The following is a 15,010-nucleotide window of genomic DNA, read 5'->3' as shown; positions in this document are numbered from 1 at the left end:
CTAAAAGCTGAATGTTTTTTTCTGATATAATGAGGCTTATTCACTCTGGGGTAGGCAGGGGAGCATGGGAGGAATAGACGAACTCTAGATAGGGCAGGGGGGTAGGAAAGAAAGGGAGGGGTGTGAGGGAAAGGGAGGGATTTGGGGTTAGAAATGATGGTGGAATGTGATGGACATTATTATCCAAAGTACATGTATGAAGACAAGAATTGGTGTGAATATACTTTTTATACAACCAGAGATATGAAAAATTGTGCTCTATATGTATAATATGAATTGTAAAGTATTCCACTGTCATATATAAATTTAAAAAATAATAACAACAAATTAAAAAGTAAATGAAAATTTAAATTAAATAAAAGATAAAAAACAGAAATCACTCTAACACCAGCAGATTAAATAATACTCTTCTGAAGGTGAATGGATAGCAGAAGAAATAAGGGGAGAAATAAAAAAAAATAAAAATAAATGAGAATAGTGATAGAACATATCAAAATCTCTGGGACAATATGAAGACAGCTCTAAGAGGAAAGTTTGTAACATTGAGCTAGGGCAACAAGTAAGTAATCTAAAATTACATCTCAAGGCCCTAAGAAACAAGAACAAAGCAACACCAAAATCAATAAAAGATAGGAAATAATCACATCACAATAGAAACCAATGAAATTGAGAATGAAAAAAAGATCCAAAGATCAATTAAAAAAGTGTATTTTTTGAAAGGTAAACAAAATAGATAAACTCTTAGCCAAACTAAATAAAAGAAAGAGATTAAAAAAAACTTAAACAAAATTTAAGATGAAAAATGAACTATCACTACAAGAAATTAGAAAGACTATCTTATTCACAATAGCATCAAAAAAAAACCCTTATAATAAGTCTAACAAAGGAAATGAAGCATCACCTACAATGAACACTAAAAAAAATTGACGTAGACTTCAGAAGATGAAAAGACATCTCTTGTTCTTGGATAGACAGAATTAATATTGTCAAAATGGCCATTCTACCTAAAGCACTGTACAGATTCACTGCTAGTGAGAAAAGCAGGAGGCATCACAATATTGAACCTCAAATTATACTATAGAGCTATAGAAAGAAAAACAGCATGGTACTGGCATCAATACAGATATGAAATCTAATGGAATGGAGTAGAAGACACAGAGACAAAGTCCCATAAATACAGTTACCTCATACTAGAAAAAGATGCCAAAATCATGTTGAAAAAAAAGACAGCTTCTCCAACAAATAGTGCTGGGGTGACTGGAAATCCATATGGAGTAGAATGAAATTTAGGTTCTATCTCTCAGACTACACAAAGCTCAACTTAAAGTGGATCAAAGACCTAGAAATTAGAAACGCTGCATCTGCTAGAAGACAATATTGGCCCAACACTCCAACATGATGGCACAGAAAACCACTTTCTTAACAATATTCCTAAAACACAAGAAATATAATTAAAAACATCAATGAGTGGGATGGTATCAAACCCAAAAATGTTGGCACAGTAAAGAAAAGAACTAAGTGTGAAGAGAAAGCTTCAGAATGGGAGAAAATATTTCCTACGTGCTCCTCAAAAAGGGCATGAATTTCCAAAAATACAAGTAACTCAAAAACTATAACACCAATTAAAAAAATGAACCAACCAGAAAATGGGCAAAAGAATTAAACAGACACTTCTCAAATGAAGAAAGACAAACAGAAAACAAGTACATGAAAAAATGTTCAATATCAGTAGCACTTAGGGAAATATATATTAAATCTACATGGAGATTTCATCTCACTCTAGTCAGAAAGGTGACTTTCAAGAATACAAATAACAATAATTGTTGGTGAGAATGTGGGGGGAAAGGTATGCTCATACATTGTTGGTGGGATGAAACTGAAAATTTGTGCAAACAATATGGAGTATGGAGATTCCTCAAAAACCTAAAATGAATCCACCATATAAAGCAGCTATCCCACTCTTTGGTATATATCCAGGAAAATTTAAATCAGCATACTACAGTGATGCACAGCAGTGTTTATAGTAGCAAAATTCACAACAGCCAAGCTAGATAAGCAAACTAAGTACCCTTCAACAGAATAATGGATAAAGAAAATGTGCTATATATACACAAAGGAGTATTGCTCAGTAATAAAGAAAAATGGCATTGTGGAATTTGCCAGTAATGGAGGGAACTGCAGACTATCATACCAAGTGAAATAAGCCAATGCCAAAAAAAGGCAAAGTTTGAATGTTTTCTCTGATATGTGGAAGCTAATTCAAGCTAAGGGGAGAGGGATTTTTTAAAAATTAAAAAAAAAGAGTTGAGTGGAGTAAACAAAGGGAAATGAAGGGAAGGTAATAGGAATGAAATAAGAAAAGAGGGCAGAATGAATCTGACCAAACTTTCCTATGTACGTTTATAAATATACCAGAGTGGATCTTACCATCATATACATATACAAGGCACTAAGTTAAAAAAAAAACAAAAACAAAAACAAAAACAAAAACTGTCAGTAAATAGAAGATCAGTAGAGGAGGAAAGGAAAAGGGGAAGTACAGGAATAAGCCGGAACAAATTATATTCCATGCTTTTATAATTACATCAAAATGAATCCCAGGTTATGTATAACTAAAAAGAACCAATTTTAAAAAAAGGAATCCTTGGATTCTTTTGATTTATCACATCCACATGTAAACCTCAAAACAAAACAAAACAAAATTATGTAACAATGTTCCCTGGAGAAGGAAATGGAGAAAAGCAACTAAAAGAGGAAAAAAGAAAAACAAGAATAAAACTCAATGCAAAGAATCAAATGATCTGTGTCTTGAACAATGGGGGTGGGAGGATCATGGAAAAGGCTGGGTGAGAGGTTCTCTCCACATACACCTACTCCATCTCCAGGACAAGACAGAGTTAAGATTGTTTCTTCACATAATTTCCCTCTTCTTAGTATGTAAATAATCACTTTTCTCACCACTACAGAAAACCACCAATTTTGACAACACAAACTTTGGGAAACTTCTGATTAAGGTCACATTGCCCACGTAGGAGCCCCTCCTTCCTGATTATGATTCTATCAGGTTTCTTACATTACCTTGGAATCTGCCACTTCCTCCAGATTTAATTCTTTAATGACCTTGTTGATCCTCTCATTTTTTTCCTGTTTTGACATAGTTGTTGGAAGCCGAAGAGCCGCTGAGAACCATATATTTTCTCTAACTGACAGGGTGTCTGTCACAGCATCATCCTGAAGGCAAATGTGATTTCCTTGAGAAACAGTTCGTCTTTTCTAAGACTATCAATTCAGTGTATGTAATTTAATATATGAAAATAACAAACCCAAAAGAAAGTTCTAGCTACTGTGAACATTCAACTCTAAGGATTTCAGTAACTCTACACACACAGCTTCAGAGCCCAAGGGAAGCATTTTCACTCCCTATTTGCATACCCAGGTGGAGCACACAAAATTATGCCTACTAGACACTTACAAATATTTCAATGAGGAATTGCTAAAGTCATCCTTTAGGAGAAGAAGATAGGTGAATGAAGGGCAAAAAGGACAACAATAGATCCTTTTGGAAATGATAGGAGAGCTAGAATTGATACCACTGCCTAAAAGTTAATATTCCAGGTTCTTTCTATCTCTCCTTTTGACTCCTCCCTCAATTTTTATAAATGTGGTGTAAATAAAGTTGGTTCTGAGCATGTTCAATTGGAAGCACACTAAACTATAAGCCAAGGCTCTTGCCTTACAGGAACAGGGGAAACCTAAAAGGCAAAATCACTAATACTTATCTGTACCACATAACCTGTATTATGTGGGAAATTGGAATCCTCAGGTACTCCATGTACCCAGACATCTCCAGATAAACTACTTGGATCTTTCCTTGCAGCTAAGATATCTAACAACCTATAAAAGGACACATATATTGTGAGATTGTTCCTTCCAACAAAGGCTACAACTCTCACATACTCAGAATCCAAATTTTGTTCATGTTAAAAATGAACTAATCAAAAAATTCTATGGTTTAACATATGGTCTGTGCACACACATACTCTCTCTCTCTCTCTCTCTCTCTCTCTCTCTCTCTCTCACACACACACACACACACACACACACACACAAACACACACACACACACACACACACACACACACACACAGAGAGAGAGAGAGAGAGAGAGAGAGAGAGAGAGAGAGAGAGAGAAATTCTTACCTTCCTTTTCATCATGTACTATACAAAATTCCAAACACATTAAAGCAAGAGATGATTAGCTTCTCCAGTACAGAGTCCAAATGACCTTTACCTTGATGATCCCAACCCAGGTAGTAGGACCTTTTATCTCAGATGCATGTGCTCATTGAGAACTTCAGCTCTTTCTCTCCATTTTAATAGTATTCCCTTATCTTCCTTCCTCATTTGCAGATAACATGGCCAGCTGCTATGACTTATCACCTTATCATGTTGTGTTACTCATACTGAATTTTAATAAAACTTTCTGGTCCTAGGATTTAAACCACAAGCTAGTCTAAAAGCAAGTGATATACACTACTTAGGACCAGACCAGGAATGCCCATCAAATGTCTGTGATTTTTCCAAAGAACATTGAAAAAGCACCAAAAGGGCTTTGAATTATACTTTCTATTGTACTCACAAAGTTTTGCCTCCACCTGAGGGTCCCATGATAGCATTAAGGCCAGGTTTCATGATCCCACTGTAAACACAAAAATATACTAATTTAGCATTTTAGTTTTTATAGTGTTCTATAGTTTTAGGGGCTGCATTGAATATGTTTAGTTGATGAAATTCCAGACAGATAACAAGCACTGACACTTAAAGAAAATAAGTCATTCTTAATACAAGTCTAGCATACATAGGATATCATCCAATAGTCAGGAATTAAGAAAAATCCCTCACATTCCCAAAATATCTTGAAACCATTAATGTTGTTTGGGAAAATGACATATTTCCATTTGTGTTCACAGATCACAAAATGAATAGTAAATTCTCATCAATTATCTGTATTACTCTTGTAAGGGTCAGGTGAAGCGTCGGAGAAAGAGACCACCAAGTGACCACTCATGCAATTGGCAGAAGGGGATTTATTGAACCAGCATGCTGGGGCTCCATGCCCACTCAAGAAGGGAAAGCAGCCCAGAGCCCCGAGCAGGGGCTGAGCACTGCTTAAATACACTTTTTTGGGGAGGGCGGGGATTTTACATACATCACAGTCTTCTTTAACAAATCATTATACACCGCGGGAAAATCAAACAACAACTCCTAAACATGATTAGTTCATTCATTGGCGGGAACAGGTCAGGCTGGAGTGATAGGTCATTTCTAAATGGGGTACACATTCAAACTGATTGGTTTTAGGGCCTAAAGGACTACGTGACCAGTTACACAGAGTCCCGAGTTAGTTATTGGACAACCAGGGAGTCAGTGGGAATATTTACTGGGCAGTTCCAGTATTGTCCTAACAGCTACAGGGATTTCAGATTTTTCAGGTAGCATAGAAACTTAACAATACCTAATCCTTTACATTTTAACTCAGACCTTGCAGCTTAGAAACTTTACAACACCCGGTCTTTTACCCTTTAACTTTTATGCTTTAACTTCAATTTCTTTTACCCTTACACTCTTACCCCTCTTAAAACAAATTCTGAATAATGTTTGATGATAAGCCTCTTCAAATCCCCTCACCTGCTCCTCAGTCAAGTCAGACACAATGAATGAACCACTGATTTGGAGACTTATAAGCAGCAGTGTTCTCACTTTTAGAATCTCATCAGAACAAAAATTAATGTGTCTTCAGTAGAAATTCAAGAGTGGAATAAAGTACTCCAGAATATAAGAAACCATTTTCTCTCAGAAAATGGATGCAACTATGATTCAATCAAATCAAGTGTATGCCTGAGTGCAGTGAAAAATCAGATAGTGTAGAAGGGGTAATTATGGCACTATTGACTGTGCTAAGGCCCAATAAGTCAAATAGGCTCAATGCTATCCTAAATATAAGAGATGAAACTACTAAGAAGAATGAAATGGAGGAAGAGAACTAAGGGCAGGGCTACTGCAGGGGCACAAGAGTGCACACAGCAGTCTGGCTTCATACATTCAGAACTCTGGTGTCTATGCCAGTCTCTCTTTAGAATTGCTAGGCACATCAAGATGTGTTCTACAGTGGAATCAGTATCTATTCCAAGTGTAGGATCCAAGCCAACAGCTATGTGTCCTCACATACTGATACCCTATGATTGTATAGCTGTTATAAAATATGAAAGTCCCCACACAACTGCCCCACAACACTCACATCCAGAATGATCTCACCTTTCTTGGCCTGTAGCGCCTGATCTATCACAATGAAACTAGGGTTGCTAGTGGCTGGAGTGAAATGAATGTACCTTTCACTTTGTTCATTGACTGAAGAAACTCTAAATCACTGGACTAGTATAATGAGAGTGTGGTAAAGCAAGAGCCAGCTGTGACTCAGAAAACTCTTAATTCATTTGATATCCTTCCTCCCCCAGTGTAAAGACACACAAATGACTGGGTAGGTCTGGGAGTATAGGTCAGTGCTAGTATGGGTGTTTAGCATTCATGAAGTCTTGAGTTCAATCATTAGCCATCCCCCAAATGCAAAATGTCTGGGTAAATTCTCAAAGCTCATTTCTCTACAGTTCTTAATACATCTCCCTTATTAATATCTACCTAGCAAGTGCTTCTAAAATGACCAGGAAAATCTTATTCCCTAAGTCTTCATTACTTGAAAAACTCCCCCAAGCTTTAAGATACTTTCTCAAGGAATGATCAAGACATTCTGAATGATTCAACAAGGAACCAAATGTGAATGTTAAGGCAAAGAATTTCACAGATCCTGCTATTTGGCTTTCTCTGACAATAAACCCCAGTGTTACAGAAAACAGCAGTACTGTAGAATTGCAAATCCAACGGTTCCTATGTGGAGCAGTGACTGTTCCACAATTCATCAGGCAATACAATTATGACGTGTCTACTATGTGTGTACAACATACTCTTCTAGGAGATGGGACACAGATGAGAACAAATCAAGTAGATAAACAAATGGAAAAACAAATTCCTAGCGCCCTGGAGTTCTCATTCTAGCCCAGGGATCAGCTCCCTGTTTTTACAAACACTGTGATTTGACAGAGTCTTGCTAATTGGTTTAAGTAGAGTCTAGAGCTACTTTCATTCCACCAAGACAGTTATGTCCATCAACTATGGTCCACTATTTCCTGGTTTCCCCACCCTCCCTCCACCATTCTCTGACCCCTCACAAGCCATTCCCCCTTCATTTTCCACTTTATAGCATGTGTCTACAGAGGCCCTCTTTTTTCATACTGTAAAATCTTCATGACCAGCCTGTGTCTTACTGTAACCACTTCTCCCTCCTTCCTTTCCCTATTACCCACCGCACACTGAATCCCAAGTACTGAGTACAAAAGATGAAAGTCACCTGAAGGATTCCTGTTGGTTCTATTGCACTTTAGTAGATAATGGTACAACCTTTGGTCTTGTTCTCTTTATGGGCAAAGGATCTAAATGTCATTCTTGGGGCATGGTCAACCTCTCCCACAATACACACACTTATCACAAATTCAATCTCCATGCACCTGGCCCTCAATGAAGGGTGAGGAGCTTTTGTTCTGTCTTTGAATACTTACTTCTGTCAATCACCACAAGAATGAGGGAAAATGCTCTAGTTTTCTGATTCATCCATCAGACTAAAAGAGGATTTTTCTCTGTCACCAGCATCTTGTACAACACCAGACACCTACTAGAAACCCATATTTTTTTGAATAAGTGAATCTCCACTTTAGTGTATTGAATCCCTAGTTGATTAGCTGGAAAGGATAAGTGAGGTAAATGAACCCCTATGCAATGTATGCTATATATATATATATTCAACCTGCTCATATGCAAAGCATGTTACTTTCTACCTCTTTCATCACAAAACATATATGGACAACAATTTCTTAATTATTGTGTATTTCACAAAAGACTTGTCAGCTTTTCATAAGTCAAATCTATCTAATCATGTAGCAAAAAATCAAAGCCTTCCATCCACCATGCCTTTCCTTATTCTCCTAGTCAGGATTTCTTAACCAACAGAAGAGAGAGAAGAAGTAGGCAAGGCAGCAGGTTTTGTTGCATGGACAGAATTCCAATCCACACAGAAGCTCTGGCCTCAGCCCAGGAGCCCTAAGTTCCTTGCTATTTTTCTTCAGCCTGTGCCTCAACATTTGTATGCTATCTTGTCACTTTTTTCATTTCTAATGGGAGTTGGCTAGCATTAACAGAAAAGTAGAGAGTTGCTTGAAAAATATCAAGGAAATACAACAAACACCAAATTCTGTATAGATCTTCAGCCACACTGAGTCAAAAGATTCTTTTATAACCACTCTCCAGCCTTGGAGAACCAGGAGAAGGTGCTTGCTTTTTCTAGGAATGAGTATTTCCCTTGTTACACAAACAGAACTCATAGGTCATAGTATCTGAGCAAAGCCAAATTACATTGTGACACCATCAAAAGGAAAAAGAGGCTCACAAAATATCAGAAAAACACTGACACTCCTAATGCCCAGCATCTGTGAACTTGTGGAGGTACCTCATAGTGATAGGTTCTAAAGAAACACTCATCTCCCTTCCACTCTAGATCCCACTTCAACACCGAACTTTGAATTCTGAGTTTCTGGTTGGATGAAAAGAATAAAAATAAAATCACAATTATTAGGTATTTTAAAAATTAGGTAACTTCAATTAAATTGTAGGGATCTTATATTTAAATATGTTCTACCTGTTTTTATTAGAGTGAGTAATGAGTAAATTGTTATGAACTGGGAACAACTATAAATAGACCATTCATTTAAAACAGGTCTATTTGAAAAGAAAAGTACTTTCACAATATACTATCATTTCAACCTCTTTACTTCTAGAACATAAAAAGGACATATACGGCAAAGGTACCCAAAACTAAAACTTGTCTGTTTCAGAAAACATGTTCAAGTAGTGAAATTGAAAAACATTCTGTTTTAGAGTTTGGAAAGATGAATTATATACCAACAATCAAAAAGCAATAAAGTAGCCAGTGTGGTGGCACATGCCTGTAATCCAATCAGGCCAGGAGGATGTAACAGGAGGATCATGAGTTCAAGGTTAGCCTCAGCAACTTAGTAAGGCCCTAAGCAAGACAGGGAGAACTGTCTGTAAATAAATCATGATAAAGGGCTGAGTAGGAGATGTGGCATAGTGGTTAAGTGCCATAGGTATGAAAGAAAGAAAGAAAGAAAGAAAGAAAGAAAGAAAGAAAGAAAGAAAGAAAGAAAGAAAGAAATGAAGGAAGGAAGGAAGGAAGGAAGGAAAGAAGGACGAAATGAATGACACCACCAGGCCTATTTCTGCCATGTGGCATACATAAGGGAAACTAAATTGCACATTAATTGTTCATTTTCTCAAAGATTGATGTACATGGTACAATCACTTTAATGAATGGATTTTAATTCAGTTCCATTCAAAGCTAAACACACACTTTACAAGTGATCCAATCATTTCTGTCATAATTTAGCAAAAAAGAAAAATGCTCAATATGTCTAATTAGAGATTTGAATGCAAATATTCATAGCAGTTTATTGGTAATAGCTAAAACCTGAAGTTCATTTTTAGTCAATAAGGTGATCCTTTCGAAGGTTTATGCACATACTTGATATCTGATAGTTTCTTTTTCTCAGTTGTTTTTTGGTTAAATAGAAAGCCTCTATTCTCTTTTACATGATAACAGATGTTGTGAAAACTTAGCACAGGCCCTTTCAGGTCCCTGGAGCTTGTCCCAGGGAGGACATCAGAGTTTAAAATCAGGTCATTGTTGGAAGACATTTGGAGAGTTCTGTTTTTCTGTAGAGGGAAAAGCAATAGTAAGTTGACAGTCCAGGTAAATGAAATTTTTAAACACGAGATAACAAAACATGAACACATTTAAACCAATCTTTTTTTTTAAACTGTGCTGCAATGAGTAGGTTCCTTTCCAAAGAACAGCCCACATTACTGTGATAAGAACAACTTGAAAACCTATAATGAGAGGCGGATACAAATTAAAACACCTGCACTCAAATTAGACATAATATTTCCAAATTAAGAGGTCCTAAAAAGGGACAACCAAACAGAGGATTTATAAATGTTCCTTATGAACTTCTTCCAAACCATCCCAGAGTCCAGCCTCTCCCAACCAATGACCAATAAGGTGAATAAAAAGAGTACAATACATAATAATGGTTGACAATATACCCCTTTGAAACTAGAGAAGAACTCATGTAAATTTAAGAGAGATTCTACTGAGAAACTCCTGTGAATTTAAATAAGAGAAGTGGGTAACAAGTCTTGGAGGAGGGTGTCTGTGGGAGTCAGGGGGGCAACACTGGCAGATGAGAAGTCCTTACCCTTTGTCTCCTCTCTGCATCAAGCTGACCCCACCCTACTGACACCCCATTTAGATCTTCTGTGAGAGGGTGGATAAACTTGGCACCTCTCAGTGGTGCTTTGTACAACTTTATAAAACTCACCTCCAGTGGCTTCAGGCAAAGATCACAGACTTGTTACCCTCTAGAAAAGTAAATATATAATGACATAAATTGATGTGAACATACTATATATACAGAGATATGAAAAATTGTGTTCTATATGTGTAATAAGGATTGTATGCATTCCACTGTTGTTGTGGATTTAAAACAAGCATTTTTTTTTAAAGAAACTTCAGTTTCACCCTCTGGATAAATTAAATTGGATTACCTAAGGCTAGCTGGATCTAAGAACTAAATTCCAGCAAGACCATGCTCTAAATAGCAGCAAGGGCTTTCCAGTCACAAACAAAAGATATTAAGGTAGTGATCAATATAGGAATATTGGTTCAGCAGGGTCTCCAGCCAAGTACAGAGTTGATTTTCTTCTTCTGAAAACAAACTTATTCATAGACACCAGGATGGGAACAGAAGGTTGGATAGCAACTTTTCTCTGTATTTATCACCCATTCCTCTCTTAAGCAACTGCTACACTACTGACTTTAAATAAGATGACACTGAATATTTTCTCTATGTAAATCAACTAAATGTATGACTTAAATGAGGTATTCACTCTTCTCAGCTTCCTAGTGAATAGGGAGAATGAGTACTCATCAGTACGGATTTTGTGGGATCATGGTGCATGAATAGCTTTAAATATATATTAATATTAATGTCAATATATATTGATAACCACAGAAGTGTACTTTAAGTAGCAGAGATATGTGGTATGAGAATAAAATTATACAATACATTATTGAAAAGGAAAAAAAAGTTATAAGGACCAAATCAACTAGACTATCAACTTTTGGTTCACATTCTAATGTGAACTCAGCATTGATTATTTTAAAGAACATATGAGGTTCTCATAGGTCTATAGAACCTATAGATACAGGTAAGGAGGCCATTTGGGTCCTTTAATTTTCATTAAAACATTTCAATCCTAACTACCTACCCCACAGTATATGGTTCATTCTTTACACTGTGTAAACCTTCCTCCTTGGTAATGTCTTCAACTGCTACCAAACTCATATCAAAAAGTGTCAGCACGATGTCTGAGGTGACATATAAACAATTACCCTCATCTGATCATTGCACATTGTAGATGTATAAGGAAATGTTGCACCAAACATTTACCTATGTTAAATTAGTGTGGGTCCATTGAAAAACATATACATATATTTTTAAAACAAAGGACAATATATTTACATGTTGTTTAAAGAACATGAGGGTGACCTATGACTCTATAAAATGTAGGTTTATCCCCAATTAAGCTCCAGCCATCAACAGTAGCATATGAGACTACAGGGTCTCGGTGTCCAAGTGTGTCTTGTTACAGCTAAAACAATCTTCCTTAGGAAGTACACTGAGAACATACACTACTGCATGCATATGGGCAGCACTGAGGGTGCTCTCCATTGCCATTCCTCAATCTCTTCTGCATCCTCATGTGACACACAGTACATATTCCTCAAAAATAATGGCCATGAAAATAGACACATGGACCAATGGTACAGAATAGGAGACTCATAGACAAAATCATTTAGGAATACTCATCTGATCATCTTTGACAAAGGCACCAAAAACACACATGGGAGAAAGGACAGTCTGTTGAAAAATGGTGGGTGCTTAGCAAACAGGTTATTCATTTAGAGAAGAATGAACACAGAATGAAAATACAGAAGAATGAACATGGAAGCATGAAAATGTATCAACAATTCCTGTTGTTATATACAACTAAAATACACCAAAAACATAGGAAATAAAACAAAAAATTTAAAATTAAAAAAAAAAAAAAAAAGCCAGGCAAAGCTTCTGTGAAAAACCAGCTGGAGTGGGAATTATTGATCATTTTCTTTCTACTATGGCCTCCAGGATACAATTTTTTTTTAAGTGCAAAGGCCTTTCAGTTCATCTGTGTCCATTCCAACGTTCTCTCTCTGGCAATGTTCCACTCTAGTTGGAATTTTATTTCATTTTTCTTATGGTCACTTCAAATGCTTCATGGATGCCTAATGATAATAAATGCAGAAATGGGTTTGCAGGCTCCTGTGTGTATTTTAATACAACTTAAGAAAAATAATGTGTTCCCTAAGAAAACTCCTGAATAATGTCCAGGGTCCTGGAACAAATAAGCCCAATAAACATTTGTTATTATGAATCAGTATTATTTTCTGAAACTGGAGTGAGCATTTACAATTCATATATATATATATATATATATATATATATATATATATATATATATATAATATTATATTATTACATATTATACATATATAATACATAATATATTATATATCAATATATAATTAATACATTATGTTAGTATATATTAACATAGTATATCAATATACATTATATATTAATATATATTTACAATTCATATATAATACATGAATATATAATATGCTCTCTTCTTATACATGCACTTTTTAAAAGCTGGTTTATAATCTAGTTTTGGGTCTGAATTTTGTGGACTATTTGAATGTTTTCAATATTATTTTAATAAGTGTTGTAAATAGTTGGTTAATTTTTAAATTTAACTATCAAAACCAAAATACCCACAGAAAAACTCTAAAAAAGAGCTCAAATCTATAGAAAACTATCCAAACTTGTGAGCAAACAATGTCCTGGGAATAAGAAAATTATTATTTGTCCAATCCTTTTAAAATATTAATGCAAACAAATATTTGCTCCACCAGCAGTAATTCTCATGTTCAGTAAGTTTTCATCCATCAATATTAACTTTCATTATCTTTACATATTTAGGGTCAGGCAAGAGTTTTATCTTAATTGACCTGTGCAGGACTCGCACCAGACCTGAATCAGTTGCACACCCACATAGTTTTCTGAGAAAACATTCTGAATGGACAGTTTTTATTTCCTACTCTCAAATTAAACTGCCAAGGGTACAAAGTCAGTCATCTCATTTGAGCAGTTTGCTCTTTTCTAACAAAATGTGCTCCCAATATCCACCCACCTTTCCTGTTACACAAACTTTCCCACTTAATAGTAGTTCAAGTGACCAAGGGCTCCAGTCTCAGGATGCATGTGCTCGAAGGCAGAACATAAAATTGGGGATATAAAGCAAAGATACGGAAGTTGAAAGCAGTCAGCATGAACTTCCACACAGGCCCTGTAACAACAGCTTCCACAAGGCCACCAAGCTTCTGTGCTGGTGTGACAATCCTGATACACTTTCTGCAGGTCACCTGGTTCCTTTTCCCTACCTCTTTCTTCCTGCCCCTCTCTCCTCAGTGGAGGACTGAATGCCTCCCCTTTCCTTTAGCTCTCTAGGGACAAGGTCTGCAGGGAGCCAGGACACTGCCTGCAGCCTCCACAGAGCCCTTCCCAGGATGGAGACAACCCCATGGTGCCAGATGCCCTGAGGTGGAGAACTCACCACAGGTAGGTGCCTGAGAAGGTGCTAGCAGCACAGCTGAGGGCTATGGGCAGCAAGCTGGACCACTAGGTGAGAGCCTGAATGGGACTTCTCTATGTAAGGCTCAGGCTGCAGGGCCAGAATACCAAGAGCTTCCCAGTCCCTGGAGTCAGGCTAGCCCAGAACAGGGTGGGGACAAGAAGGCAAAAGGTGTGGTGCAGCCTGACAGACTTTGATAACCTCCTGTGCTCAGGGCACCCAATGTCCAGGACCACCACCTTCCCGTGGAGTCATGTCACAGAGAACACTTTCTCTGACCACAAAGGGACAAAACAAAACCCCAGCATCTGGTGCTTTTTCTAAATGAACAGAAGCAATTTATGTCTGGTATCAGTGGGGACTTCCTGGGCTGAAGCACACCTCTTGTGGCTCTGCTGCTATCCTTGGCCCTGAGTGCTGGAGACTATGACACCTAAGCTTTTCCTCTTACACTTCACCCATCCCAAGGGCAATAGGCAATTTCTGGTCAATGAGTTTGGGACAAATTAGATGGTTGCCCCAGGGCCAAATACATCAGGAAATGAATCTAAGGGGGTGGAGGATTAGAATGAAAGTATTCCTGTAGAAGATTTCAATATCATCACACTGCTGAAATAATTACTTCTCTGCAAGAGTTTGACACTGTGGAAACCCCAGAAGATAGTGTTGTTCAGGAGAAGGGCTGGTGGCCAGACTCTGTGAGTGAGCACTGCCATTCCAGCATTTACCCTGACCTCTACCCCCAGAAAGTAGGACCTGTATGGAGAAATCCTTCTATCTGCAGTTTACAAAGAAAACCACATAGACATTATGTTGTTGACTCTGAAAATTATTGTTAATATTTTGTCACATTCAGGAATACTCAGGCATGAATAGAAGAAAAGAAAATGGACAGTACATTAATTTTTAGAATATTGAAGATACTGTATTGTAAACTTAAAGAGCATCAAGGATATGTTATTCTTTTAGCATTTATTCTGTCAATAATAATAAAGACACTGGGAGGCTCATATACAAATACGTTTTATGA

The 15,010-nt window shown here is 36.9% G+C and overlaps 1 protein-coding gene and 1 long non-coding RNA gene across 3 annotated transcripts in view; both read right to left on the bottom strand.

The window, feature by feature from the left end:
• Positions 1-3,130, bottom strand: part of LOC114082737 (broad substrate specificity ATP-binding cassette transporter ABCG2-like) — a 42,069-nt gene extending 38,939 nt beyond the window's left edge. Inside the window, exon 1 of the mRNA XM_071614443.1 lies at positions 3,079-3,130. The gene's annotated coding sequence lies outside the window, so the exon portion shown is untranslated. The remainder of the gene's footprint in view (positions 1-3,078) is intronic.
• A 675-nt stretch (positions 3,131-3,805) lies between these two features.
• On the bottom strand, positions 3,806-14,068 carry LOC114083694 (uncharacterized). Of its 2 annotated transcripts, XR_011707997.1 has the most exons (5): positions 13,963-14,068; positions 10,563-10,602; positions 9,707-9,897; positions 4,640-4,699; positions 3,806-3,894 (listed from the first exon to the last, which is right to left on the bottom strand). It is a non-coding gene; the product is annotated as an uncharacterized lncRNA (long non-coding RNA). The 2 variants fall into 2 exon arrangements; XR_011707996.1 differs by lacking the exons at positions 3,806-3,894; positions 4,640-4,699 and having other exon boundaries at positions 9,601-9,897.
• Between the last annotated feature and the right edge of the window lie 942 nt (positions 14,069-15,010).

This window comes from Marmota flaviventris, chromosome 7 (assembly GCF_047511675.1).
Source record: "Marmota flaviventris isolate mMarFla1 chromosome 7, mMarFla1.hap1, whole genome shotgun sequence".
Classification (NCBI taxonomy): domain Eukaryota; kingdom Metazoa; phylum Chordata; class Mammalia; order Rodentia; family Sciuridae; genus Marmota; species Marmota flaviventris.
This window is presented reverse-complemented; position numbering and strand designations above follow the sequence as displayed.